General features: G+C 40.5%; 1 protein-coding gene across 2 annotated transcripts in view; it reads left to right on the top strand.

Moving 5' to 3' along the window:
• Positions 1 to 1501: 1501 nt before the first annotated feature.
• gpr153 (G protein-coupled receptor 153) overlaps positions 1502 to 12722 on the top strand; it is a 41603-nt gene continuing 30382 nt past the window's right edge. For both annotated transcript variants that reach the window (XM_085259449.1, XM_085259450.1), the window contains exon 1: positions 1502 to 2025. The gene's annotated coding sequence lies outside the window, so the exon portion shown is untranslated. The remainder of the gene's footprint in view (positions 2026 to 12722) is intronic.

Here is a 12722-nt window from a genome sequence, read left to right as displayed (position 1 = left end):
GTTCAAGTCAAGAATTCAGCCACATCTCTAGAAACAGCTAGTAAAATCCAACAGGGTGAGCAACATGGGCGCTCAGTCAGCCAGGCAGGCTTTAAATGAAATCTCCAGTTTTTCCCAGTAAAATAGAGTTATTTTGTGATGATTTTCTGGATCACAGTCTCCTAAAACCTGGTGCTTTACACAGCAACTGTGATCTGCAACAGTAGCACTGAAACTAGTGAAAGAAATTGTAGCAAAAACTAATTATACAGCTAAGCTTTGTAAAATTAAAATGTTGGCAAGCTTAGCTGAATGAGCATTATATCATGCTGCAGCGCAGGAAGCAAAGCAGGCCAAGCTTTTTCTGCATGATAAATCACTGTTTTTGATTACTTGCTCTTATGATTTGCTTGTATGGACATACTTGTCAAACAGAAGTACAACATGAGGACTTATATATTGACTTGTATTGATATAGTAGCAGCTCTACCAAAAGATAATACTTTATCTGTCCCAAATCCAAATAAATATATATAAAATATATTCTTATTTATGCTCTTTTATGGGAATTTTATGAAATTCTCAGTTGATGAAAAAAAAAAAAAACAACCCCACTACAGCTGCAAGGATTGCATTTTAATTTAGCAGATCATAGTGCAACAGAAACAACAGTCTGGATAATAAATCTGAGAAATGTTAACTATTTGATGGAGTATGTGCGTGTGCAAAGGCAAGACTAAGAAAAATAAAGCTGGTCCAAAATAAATACTTCAAATACAACATGACTACCTTTTAAAATGTGACTAAATTGTGAGCCATACGCATAGGTGCTTTAAGTGGTGACTGGATTAGCTGTGAAGAAATCCTGACTCAGTGTCTGGAGAAGCTTTTTTAAAACGTACTTCATCACTGAACAGTCTGGCTGTGCCCTGCACAGGCAGCTCCCAGGTGTGGTTTTGTGTATCTGTTTTAATGAATGGGAAGCTGTGCACTGCTGTTCAGACCATCCGGTGAATAAATGAAAAAAATCTTTATAGTGGCAAAAACCAGGGAAACAGGGACCTCTGTGTCTCTTCTCTCATGTAGGGCCTATCAGTTTTCTCACTGGGTACAATCTTCACCCTGCGGGAGGAAAGCCGCTCTTACAGAATCATCCAAGGAAGGAGGCTTACGTAACAAGTCGTATAATGTCAATTAAAAGACCCATTTAAAAAGGAGCATGAATGGCATGAAGGAAAAAAAGAGCATCAGCGAGATATAAATAACAGAAGATCCATCAGAAAAGTCTTAAGAATGACGACATTTATTAGATTTCGTGGATGTTTTCACACTCAACTGTAGTAAGCTATTAAAACAATGCCCTTTCTGTTTGCACTGCATCAGATCTTTATTTTAACTCATTCAAATGAGACCTTTGATGAAAGTAAGCTCTTGATGTTCATTCAGAGGTTGCAGGGCCTGTAAAAAAAATCAAAGAAAATGTTCAGCACGCAACAGCAGCTCTGCTCTGGTAAAATACCGACCTATTTTTCCATGAATTATTTCTTATTGCGGTTCACTCCCACGACCACGGAGCGTCTGCACGAGAACGAGCCAACACTGTCGGGAGCGCGCAGCAGTCATGCCTCATCCGTCGCTCGCCTCGTCAGTGTTGGAAAACAGAAGAAGAATTTTGCCTTTCAGCTAAAATAAACCGTTTTACTTTAGTTCTCGTGCTATCGCTCGACCGCCCGCTTCGTGGAAAAGAAAGTGACATATTTTGCCAAACTACTCGATAATTTATCTGCCCCCCCTCCACAGTCAGCGAGACAAAAGAGGGCAATAAGATAAAAGAGGAGTGCAGCTGTGGTGATGTGCCGTTTCGGGTTCTCATCCTTCATTTCGCAGGTCATTCCTCTAACCTGATGCTGTTGATACTCCCGACGCTGTTCAGTTCAGGGATGGAAATGCTTTGGAAGCCACTTCAACGGACCTGAAGCCATGACCGACAGAGTCTTCATCCCCCGGAAACAACGAGCAGTCAGGAGCCTCAACATTTCGTGAAAGGTAAGCCAAGACCCGCACAGCTGGTTATAATTACGTCAGACTCGCCGGCGATTAGCTTAGGTGTACAAAAACAAACAAAAACAAAGAGAACAACAGAGCTCCATCCAAACAGGTGGTGTCCTGCAGCAGGAACAGGTGATACTAAAAAGTGTATTTCTGGATTTATGAATCGAAACGTGACATTCCTGTGGACCCGCAGTACAGAACTGACCTATAGATCGAGGATTTTATTGGTATTAAAACGCTTGAAAGACAAAATGCGGATGGAGAAGTGGCCTAATTGAAAGATGGAATGACAATTATTACGGTGGCTACTGTCAACTATTATACAGCACACTAACTTAACAGAGCGAGCAGCTTTTAGGCCTTCAATAAATCTATGTGATGTAAGTGTGGTAATTAGTACACATTGGCGCTGATTGACAGGAAACGCATCAGTAAAAGGGACAGTAACCTAGATACAGTACTTGTGCAGGCACAAGGTTGAACTTAAACAATACTGAACACCGGTTTTCACATGCAGGCCTGCAGAGAACATGTAAACTTCCTTAGGCAATTTTTAAAATGTTCTGTGCGAAATTAACATAATTTAAGCTGTGCTCTGCATGTCTGCTCTTTGTGTTAGTTTGTGAAATCTCATGCATTTCGTGTGCTTTTACAGACATTTTGTTTAAACAAAAGCTGTATATAACTGTACAGTATATATACACTGATTTACTGGTTTCCAAATCTAAAAAAAATAAGCCTAAATAATATATATATATATTGTTATATATATTGTTTTTGTGTTTGTGAGAGTGTTGTGACACAATGGCTTAACTAAGTAAAAGTAATTACTGCTCTACTAGGATACCTGATTTATAGCGTTATTTTCCTCCCAAGTCATTTATTCAACACATTTATATAATTAAGCTTTAAGACAAAAACCCTACATTTTTTTTCTTTTTCATAAGATTCTTACCAGAGCCATAACTTTGAACAAAAGTGGCCCTATACTTTAAACATGTGCAGTCCAATATATATTAAATATACAACAGCATTACCAGTGTAGTTTTGCTCTACAGCCCCTGATATTGAGAGAGAATTGGCAGAAATCTGATGACATTCTTTCAAATGCTATTTTAATACACTAACCAAAGGAGATAATTATTAAGCGAGGAGCTATTGAATGTTGTCAAAGGTCAGAAAGTGGCCATGCAAGCCAATGATCACTTTTACTGCCCAGAGAAACTGCTGTAGCTTGCATGTGACAGTTACTTCTACACCACAAAACCTCACAACAGATCTCAGTGTTTCGCAGGGCATGTGTGACATTTTGTTTGTCACACGTTCAGCTCTGTCATTTTGTGACCGCGCTAGCCCGTGTTCACACGATTCTATTTTTTTACTCGCCCACAACACGTTGACCGCCCTTCCCCACACCATTATATGGTAATGTAACGTCGTGATTAATGGCAATGACGATAGCGTGTAACAGTTATGATCTTTTCTTGCTGCTTAATTTTGCTTATACAAGTGTAATGCGTGGCTTTAATCTACCACCTGATTCACTTAAACTGCCACAGATGCCTGTTTTCAAGACAAACACTAGTTCTGCTACCATATGGTGCCCAGTGATCCTGCTCCAGTCATAGCTGGAGGTAGCTTAACATAAACTGGAAGAAAGCCTCAAGGGTTGCATTTGTAATGGAAAATTCAGCTCCTTACTCTGTGACAAGCTGGCCACCCAGCTAAGACCAGTACTCACAAATGTCTCAGGAACATCAAACAGCACACCAGCGTAATCTTTTATCACACTGGTGTGCTGTTTCAGTCTGGGAAGCTTACTTTTTGTATTGACTGCATATCGTTTTGAAGAATATAGTGTCAAGCTTGACTTGAATAGATGGTCATAAGCTAGAGAAAATGGCACATCTTCTATTCTGTCCTTGATTTGTCCATTTTCTAAATGCAAGCAAAGTGGTCTCAACTGGATTAATCCTTGTAAATCAGTTTTATTTGCTGAATTTAAATAAATAAAACTGAATATAAATAAAAGTAATGACTTCTTTGTTCATACCCACCGCACACAATGCAACCAAAAACCACAGTGGTCTAATTCTATTGATTAGTTCACTTTTATTGATTTTTGTTTTTTTAATAGATACATGATCTTAGCTTACCTTGGCAGGAGGTTCAAAGGTCAAGGGCACAAAGCACCTCTGGGCCTTTCTATTTTCTGCTGACTGGAGCTGGCAGCCTTTCACTGGCTTGGTTTAGAGACTTCATGCGAAGAGGGCTGGCACAGTGGCTAGAATCTGGTTAGGGAGCCGGCTGCCAACTAGCTCTGCCACCCTGCTGTGCATTAGTGAAATGCTGTGATTAAGTGGAAGGGGTATGTGCTTAGAACATGTTATCATCGTTGTTTCAGTGCTTGAGTATATGTACTTGCATATTTCTTGTCTGTAGTTTGCCTGTAAGTAACTTCAGACTGACACTATGGAGTGTTGCTGACTACAGGATTTTATACAGATATTTGGCTTCAAACTGTTTTCATACATACTAGGGAAGCTGTGACTCAAGAGGTATACAGACCTGTAGTATCCTTAGTTAAGACTCCGAACACCAAGTTGCCACCTTTCAAATGTGTGAGAGCTTTTGTGTAAATGGGTGTAAATCTTGATTCTGAGTTCCACATGGAATCAATGTTCTAATTTATGTAGCAACCGGAAAATCGTTTTGTCCCTACACCGCAACCTTCTACACATATAAATTGTTCTGGTATGCGTTGAACAGACATATAGTTCAATTTTTTTGGAGGTGCACATAAGGTTACTTAGAAGGTTGTGGCGTAGGGTTTAAATGGGGTTGTGGTTATGGCGTAAGTTACAACGTAGATCTGATGTAGAGGTATCATTCACATGTAACCCCAAAAGACTGAAGCAAAATGGTGGCATACATTAGATCCAAAGCTCTGGGGAAATTGATCTAAGTAATTCTTATTTTTCCAGTGTTTTTACCATTAATCATCACATCATATCAATTTGGAATATAAATGTTGTATGATGTACCTGCTTCAGCCTTTAAAAAAATGTGATATATTTAGAATGAGACTCAAATCTTAATTACTTCCATATATCTAAATGAGTATAGTCTTTTAAAAACATATTTTTCTAAATGTATATTTCAATTTATGATGTATGTCTTTCATATATATAGAGATAGATAGATGGATATTAATAATGAAGTTGTTATGCAGCATGTAAAGAAAGACATTCAGTCCGGTGCCTAACGTGATAGCGCTTATCTCATAAAGACACAATGGCTTGTCAGTAGGGATGGGTATCGTTTAGGTTTTATCCGATACCGGTGCCAAATCGGTACTTTTGAAACGGTGCCGGTGCTCAAACGGTGCTCAAACCGGTGCTTAAAGAATAGAGAACACAAAATTGGTCCAAAAACCTCTCATGCTCAGCTGGTTTTTTGTAAAAAGATAACAATGTTAGCCTTTTCTGCAGCTATGGGGTATATATGGTATGATTCTTGGCTGGAAGCAGTGCTTAAACAATGGAAAAAACACAAACTTTGTCCAAAAACCTCTCATGTTTAACTGTTTTCCACTTTTTCTTTGGTCATTTTAGCCTTTTTGGCCAGGGTGAAGGGAGTATCTGCCATCAAACAAGAAGACAGCCGCATGTAGCTATGATGATGTTTGCTAGTTCACCTTACATGCATTAATGTAATAACGTGGTTAGCCTACTCAACGTAAATTACACACGAACAACATTTAGCTACTCACGCAGAGAAGAACGGCTGCTGCCATCATCATCCGTCATCATTTATGCTACACTGGCAGGGCTAGGGGCCGGGACTCTCCTCTTCGTGTTTTTGGGGGATGTTGCATAACAGGCAACCCACCCGCAGTAGATGTGCTCGGTGTGAGGTCTCGCAGCAAGCTATCAAATACGGCGCATTTCTGGGCTTTTAAAAAAAACGCTATGCGTCGCCAGGTGTTTCATCGGATTTGAGGTGTTACCTCCTTTGACAGTATCACAGTATCAGCTTAAAGCACTTGTTGCAGGCTGCTGAGTTTGCTCTAAAAGAACGTACGTACCTGGGCCCGTCTACTATTCTCGGAAACGTAAAATGATTGGCTAGAAGTGTATCACAGCTCAGGAAAAAAAAGCACCGAAATAAAGCACCAAAATGTGCGCTGCTTTTCGGTCTGGTTACTACCGTTTATGTCAGAACCGGTGCCATCATGGCACCGGACACCGGTACCCATCCCTACTTGTCAGGTGTTGTTAGTTATTGGGTGCCATGTAAATGAAAACAGCTGGTTACTGTGGTCAAAGGGTTTTGATTGTAGTGAGAAAGTTATACACTCAGAAAACACTTTATTAGGTACACTTTGCTAGTACTGGGTTTGACTGGTCTGCTGGTGCCTGTGGAGGCCATTTTAGTAAAGTGAATATTGTTCTTGTCATGTTCAAGAAACCAGGTTGATTTGATTTGAACTTAGTAACATGGCATGCTGTCTTGTTGAATGCAGTCATTAGAAGTTTGGTTCACTGTGATCATAAAGCGATCAGGAACAATACTCACATAGGTTGTCACACTAAAACAATACTAAGTTGATACCAGTGCCCAAAGTTTACCAAGAAAATATCTTCCACATCATTACACCACTGCAAGCAGCCTTAATCACTGATTCAACGATCCTACCATGCAAATGTTACAGCAACATATTGGCCATTGATATTGATTGATTATTGATAATCTTTAACTCTTATGATATTTTTTAGATGCTTAAGTTTGCTTATACAAGTTTAAAACTGATAATGTGATGCATGGCTTTAATCTACCACTTGACTAGCTTAAACTGCCGTAGATGCCTGTTTTCAAGAAAAACACTAGTTCTGCTGCCATATGGTGCCCAGTGATCCTGCTCCAGTCATAGCTGGAGGTAGCTTAACATAAACAGGAAGAAAGCCTCAAGGGTTGTATTTGTAATGGAAAATTCAGCTCCTTACTCTGTGACAAGCTGGCCACCCAGCTAAGACCAGTACTCACAAGTGTCTCAGGAACATCAAACAGCACACCAGCGTCGGGGCTGACACAGGCAACATTTTTCCATGTTTTTCTATTGTTTTTTGAGCCCTTTCTCAGTTTCCTGTTGTCAGCAAATAGAAATGGCACTTTGTCTGTTATGTTGCTGTAGCCCAGCTGTTTCGAGGTTTGACGCGTTGTGTGTTCAGAGACAGTCTTCTGCATACCTCTCTTGTAACGAGTAGTTGAGTTAGTGTTGCCTTCCAATCAGCTCAAAGCTGTCTGGCCGCTGTCCTTTAACCTCTGGCATCGACAAGGTATTTTCCCTTGGAGAACTGCCAATCACTGGATATTGTCTCTTTTTTGAACCATACTCTGTAAACCATGGTGATGGTTGTGAAGGGAATCCAAGTAGATCAACAATTTCTTAAGCTGCTTTAAAACATTCCTAACAGTCAGTTATGCTTTCTCCTTTGGTTGGGATGTAAACACACTGTTAAAGTAAGTACTCCTGTAATGGCTTTTAGCAATTTTTCTGTTGCCTCCATTATCTGTATTTGTGCATTGCCACACGCAGTACAAATAATATTGACCAAGCCAGTTATGACTAGGCTGTCATATAAAGGTAAAACAAGAGGTACAGAGAGATTACAAATTTTAGCCTCTTTCTAAACACAGAAACTCTCTCCTCACCTTCACTGATTTTCAAAATTTAGCTTCTGGCTGCCCCATAAAACTTCCATTCAGTCTTATAGGCATTAAGCATCAATTGGAATTCCTGTCAGCTTTGTCACATTTAATAAACATCATACTGTATGTGCCTTCCTCTAAGGAGCTTTGAGAACTTCTGCAAGTTGTCTTTTGACATATTGTTCTTATACTTTGCTAAAAAATAATATGATAAAAATCTCCCTGATTTTTATCTATCTACCTACTCAAGTCTTAATTACTTCCATATATCTAAAGTAGTATAGTCAATTAAAAACAAATTTAAAAAAAATTTATAGTCCAATTTATGATGTATCTCTTTTATATATATGTGTGTGTGTGTGTGTGTGTGTGTGTGTGTGTGTGTGTATATATATATATATAAAAAAACACCCAGCACGCCCCCCTGCGGGCGGTTTATCCTTCAAGCTCGGGTCCTCTACCAGAGGCCTGGGAGCTTGAGGGTCCTGCGCAGTATCTTAGCTGTTCCCAGGACTGCGCTCTTCTGGACAGAGATCTCCGATGTTGTTCCCGGGATCTGCTGGAGCCACTCGCCTAGCTTGGGAGTCACCGCACCTAGTGCTCCGATTACCACGGGGACCACCGTTACCTTCACCCTCCACATCCTCTCGAGCTCTTCTCTGAGCCCTTGGTATTTCTCCAGCTTCTCGTGTTCCTTCTTCCTGATATTGCTGTCATTCGGAACCGCTACATCGATCACTACGGCCGTCTTCTTCTGTTTGTCTACCACCACTATGTCCCTACCATATATATATATATATATATATATATATATGTGTGTGTGTGTGTGTGTGTGTGTGTGTGTGTGTGTGTGTGTGTGTGTGTATATAAATAAAATTATATTTTTAGATATTAATAATGAAGTTGCTATGCAGCATGTAAAGAAAGACATAGCTACATCACCACTACTATGTCCGCGTGGTTACCCCTCACCAGTTTGTCTGTCTGTATTTGTAGGTCAGGATCTTAGCTCGGTCATTTTCACCCACCCTATGGGCTGTGTCCCATTTTGACCGAGGGACTTCCATTCCAAACTTGGCACAGATGTTCCTGTATACTATGCCAGCCACTTGGTTTTGGCATTCCATGTATGCCCTGCCTGCTAGCATCTTGCAGTCTCAAGACAGTCTCAGGGTGCTGGATTTGGGGTAAAACCCTTCATGCATAGTCAGGAGCTTCCTTGTCTTGATTTTGGTGGCTTCTATCTCCTCCTTTGGCCAGCTTATATCCCAGCAGAGTATATGACCACCGGCAGAGCGTAGGTGTTGATTACCATGATCTTGGTTTTATTGTTCAGCTGATTCTTTAGGACTTACGTGACCCTCTGCAGATGTCAATGTCAACCATGTGGAGAGGAGATGGTTGACAGTTGCTCCATTTCATAGTCTGTATCCATAGCCAGTCTTGTCAATGATTTAACTTAGGGGGTTCAGGCCTATGCAGAAGAGCAGTCGGGGCAGAGCGTCTCCCTGGTAAATCCCACACTTGATGGTGAGGGTCCTATGAGTGTTTTAGAGTCCTGTTAATCCTGTATAGCTCTAGATATTCCACGATCCATGTGTAGAGTATTGAGTCACGGGCTTTCTTTTATCAATCCAGATCATGCTTAGGTTGGTGAGGCTGGTCTTGCAATCTCGAGCAACAATTCTGTCCACCAGTAGCTGATGTTTTGCACCTCTGGTATTCCTGTTGATTCCTTTCTGTGTCCCACTCATGTATTTAGCCATGTGCTTGTTCATCTTAGCCACTATGAGGCCTGACAAGGGCTTCTATGTGGTACTGAGGCAGGTTATTGGCTGGTAGTTGGGACCAGTCCGTTCTGGAGCTCCTTTGGGAGTAGGACTGTTCGTCATTCAGTTGGCCTTTCCAGGTGTCTCTTGTTGATTAGCAGCTGGTTCATTTGTACTGCCAGATACTCATGGAATACAGTCAACTTCAGGGCCCGGTACGGTCCAATCCTTTATGCTGCAGACCTGTTCTTGGATGTCTGCCACTGTGATGGTTACTTGTCCCTGCTCAGGGAGGTTGTTGTGGTCTGCTCTTAGATCCACTAGTCACTGAGCTTTGCCATTATGGGTTGGGTCCTTCTCCCTTCCAGTACTTCTCATCTACAGCCTTGGTGGTACAGTCCTTATGTTGTTTCCCTGCTACCAAGAGCACACCTTGGATGATTCAGTAGAGTACAGCTGGTTTATTCTGCCTTCTATCTCTCTGGCTCTTCAAGTGGCTGGCCAAGGCTGTGAGTCTTTGTTTAGAAGTTTCCGAGGCCTCAGGACACCTTGCTGTACTTCTTAGCATCTGCATCTTTCTCCAGCTCCAATAGTTGGCTAACTTCTCTCCATGCTACCTTGATGTTGGCGTCTTGTCTTCATGGAGCAGATGACTTCTAGTAGACCTTCAGAGGGTACTTCACTTAATTTTGGTAACCAGCTCCGGAGGTTCCAGGTTTCCAGCTTCGCTATGATCCACCATGACCTGACTTCCTGGCTCCCCCTTGCTATAGCATTTGTGTTGTACCTCATCGATCTCCAGTTGTGATAGCAGTTTGTTCTTCTGAATGTTGGAACACTGAGCTACTAGTTCTTTCACCATGAGTGTGGACGCTGAGTATCGAAGATTCCAGAGGTTTCACATTCTCTTCATGTAACCTCTTCCACTGGGGTTACTTGCATAGTAGCATTCCAACAACACTCTGCTCTCATCTCTTCCCCACTTATACCTTCTTGTTCCAGTAGCCCACTTCTCATCAGTGTGTCCTGGTTTCTCAACAGCTGATGTACATATTTATATGATTGGGCAGCTCAAATTTTTTTCTGGTAAAATTACACTTTGGGGAAAAAAATGTAATTGGGGATGGGGGTAATTTTGCAACATTACTTTATTTCCAAGCTTCCATAGATTGGGAGTCATTTTTTTTTTTTAGTATTCAGCTACACAAACATAAAGTTATTTCCTCAAATATTTTTGTATTCATGAAGTCCAGCACATTTCCACTTCCATGTTTTATGGTTGTTACCCTGCAGTCATTCTGACAGTCTTGCTCAGGTCTATGGCAAACATGCTGATTTGCATATAAGCACATTGATTTTGGTTTCATTTGACCAAAAATGTGGTTTGAATACTCATTCACATGTTCTCTTCCTTTTTTTTTTTTTTTTTTTTTTTTTTTTTGGCAAAGTTTAATCATGTATATTTGCGAGCAGTCATTTTCTTTTTGGATGTCGTCCACAGCCGTTCATGACTTCATGAATGTGTGCTTTGCATTGTCTGAGCCATTTCTAAAACATCAGTTTCCAGTTGTGCCAAAATAGAAGAGCTTATCCATGTGTCATAGTGAATTCAGCTTGGTGATTAGAATGGCCATGTACATTCTGTTACTGGGATATGGATCTTCCTTTACCAGTGCTACCCAATTTTGCTATGTTTCTTCTTTAATAGCCTAATGATACACTTACCCTCTCCCTCGGTTATGAGGTCTTGGAGTCACGTTTCCAATTTGTTACCTTGTGGAGATTGCATTTGACATAAACCAAGACAACCTGCCTAAAAGCTTTGTTTTATTGTGTCTTATCAGTTGTTGAATATATTCTTAAATTATATTTCTCCAGGTTGAATTGCAAACATATTTAATAATAAATGCATTCATTACTAAATAGTGACACCTACAATATAAATAAATCATATTTTGGAATGATATGAGAGTAGTGTAGATAGTTATCTACCATAATTTAGGTAGGTTTATTCATTTATAATGCATAAATGCATTAATGGAAATTAATGTGTCTTTATAAAGCATAACATTATGACGACTGACAAATAAAGTGAAAAACACTTATCTCTTCATCGTGGCACCTAAACATACAATCAAGTGATACAGTATGTTATAAGTAGGGATGGGTATCGAAAACCGGTTCTTGTTGAGAACCGGTTCCCACTGTTTCAATTCCTTGGAATCATTTGCCACTTTTAAAAACGATTCCCTTATCGATTCCAGTCGCCCCGAATGACGTCATCACGTTGAGTAGCGTCTTTTACCCAGTAGGAAACACGGCGCCTGAGCGGCACAAACGCTCAAAAGTTTGGTTACACTTTATGAGAAAGGATGACAACAGGGCAACGTGCAATACTTGCAAAGTAGAGATTTCATCAAAGGGAGGAAACACTACGAATATGCAAAAGCATTTGCTCAAAAAACACGCGATTGCTTTCAACGAATGTCGTGTTTTTGATCCGCTCCGGACTAGCGAAGCTCAACCCAGCAGCAGCGGTAGCGTTTCCACGTCCTCTCCCGTTAATACTGCAGGTAACTAATCAATTAGCATTGCATATTATGTTAGCGCGATTTACCTTATTACAAAACCTGCTATTACTGTGCGTTGCATTTAGATAACCATGATGAGAGAGACAGAGTCTGGCTGGCTCAGATGCTGGCAGTTCTCGCTGCAGTCTACCGGTAGCGTCTCCTTTCAGGCCAGGATAGACGAATGTCACCCAGCAGTGTCTAAGTTTGTGGTCAAAGGCTTGAACCCATTTGCCACAGCAGATGCCCCCGATTTCACTTTGGTAAGTGAATGTGTTTAATTGTAGGCAGGGACATTACTGGATATTCTTGTGTAATTGCTACAGAATAATTTATGTTAAACTTTGTTATTGCTACAGGAGAATATTTATTTTATTATTTTACATATACATTTTTTTCCTGGGGACCCTGTGACACCCCATTGAAGAGCCGTAGGCTGGATCTCTTAAGATCTCACTGTTGGGTTTGTAAGGCCATGTTACTCCTAAATTTCTATCTTGTTCAAAGAGAAGATATAAAACACAGTTCTAAGCTAATCGACTTTAGTGTTCTCCTTTTTAAAAAAAAAAGAATCGATAAGAGAATCGATAAGGAATCGAATCGTTAAACAGAATCGAAAATGGAATCGGAATCGTTAAAA

This window comes from Mchenga conophoros, linkage group LG20 (genome assembly GCF_057382185.1).
Source record: "Mchenga conophoros isolate Kocher_MC1m ecotype Shallow Benthic linkage group LG20, M_conophoros_male_GT1.1, whole genome shotgun sequence".
Classification (NCBI taxonomy): domain Eukaryota; kingdom Metazoa; phylum Chordata; class Actinopteri; order Cichliformes; family Cichlidae; genus Mchenga; species Mchenga conophoros.
This window is presented reverse-complemented; position numbering and strand designations above follow the sequence as displayed.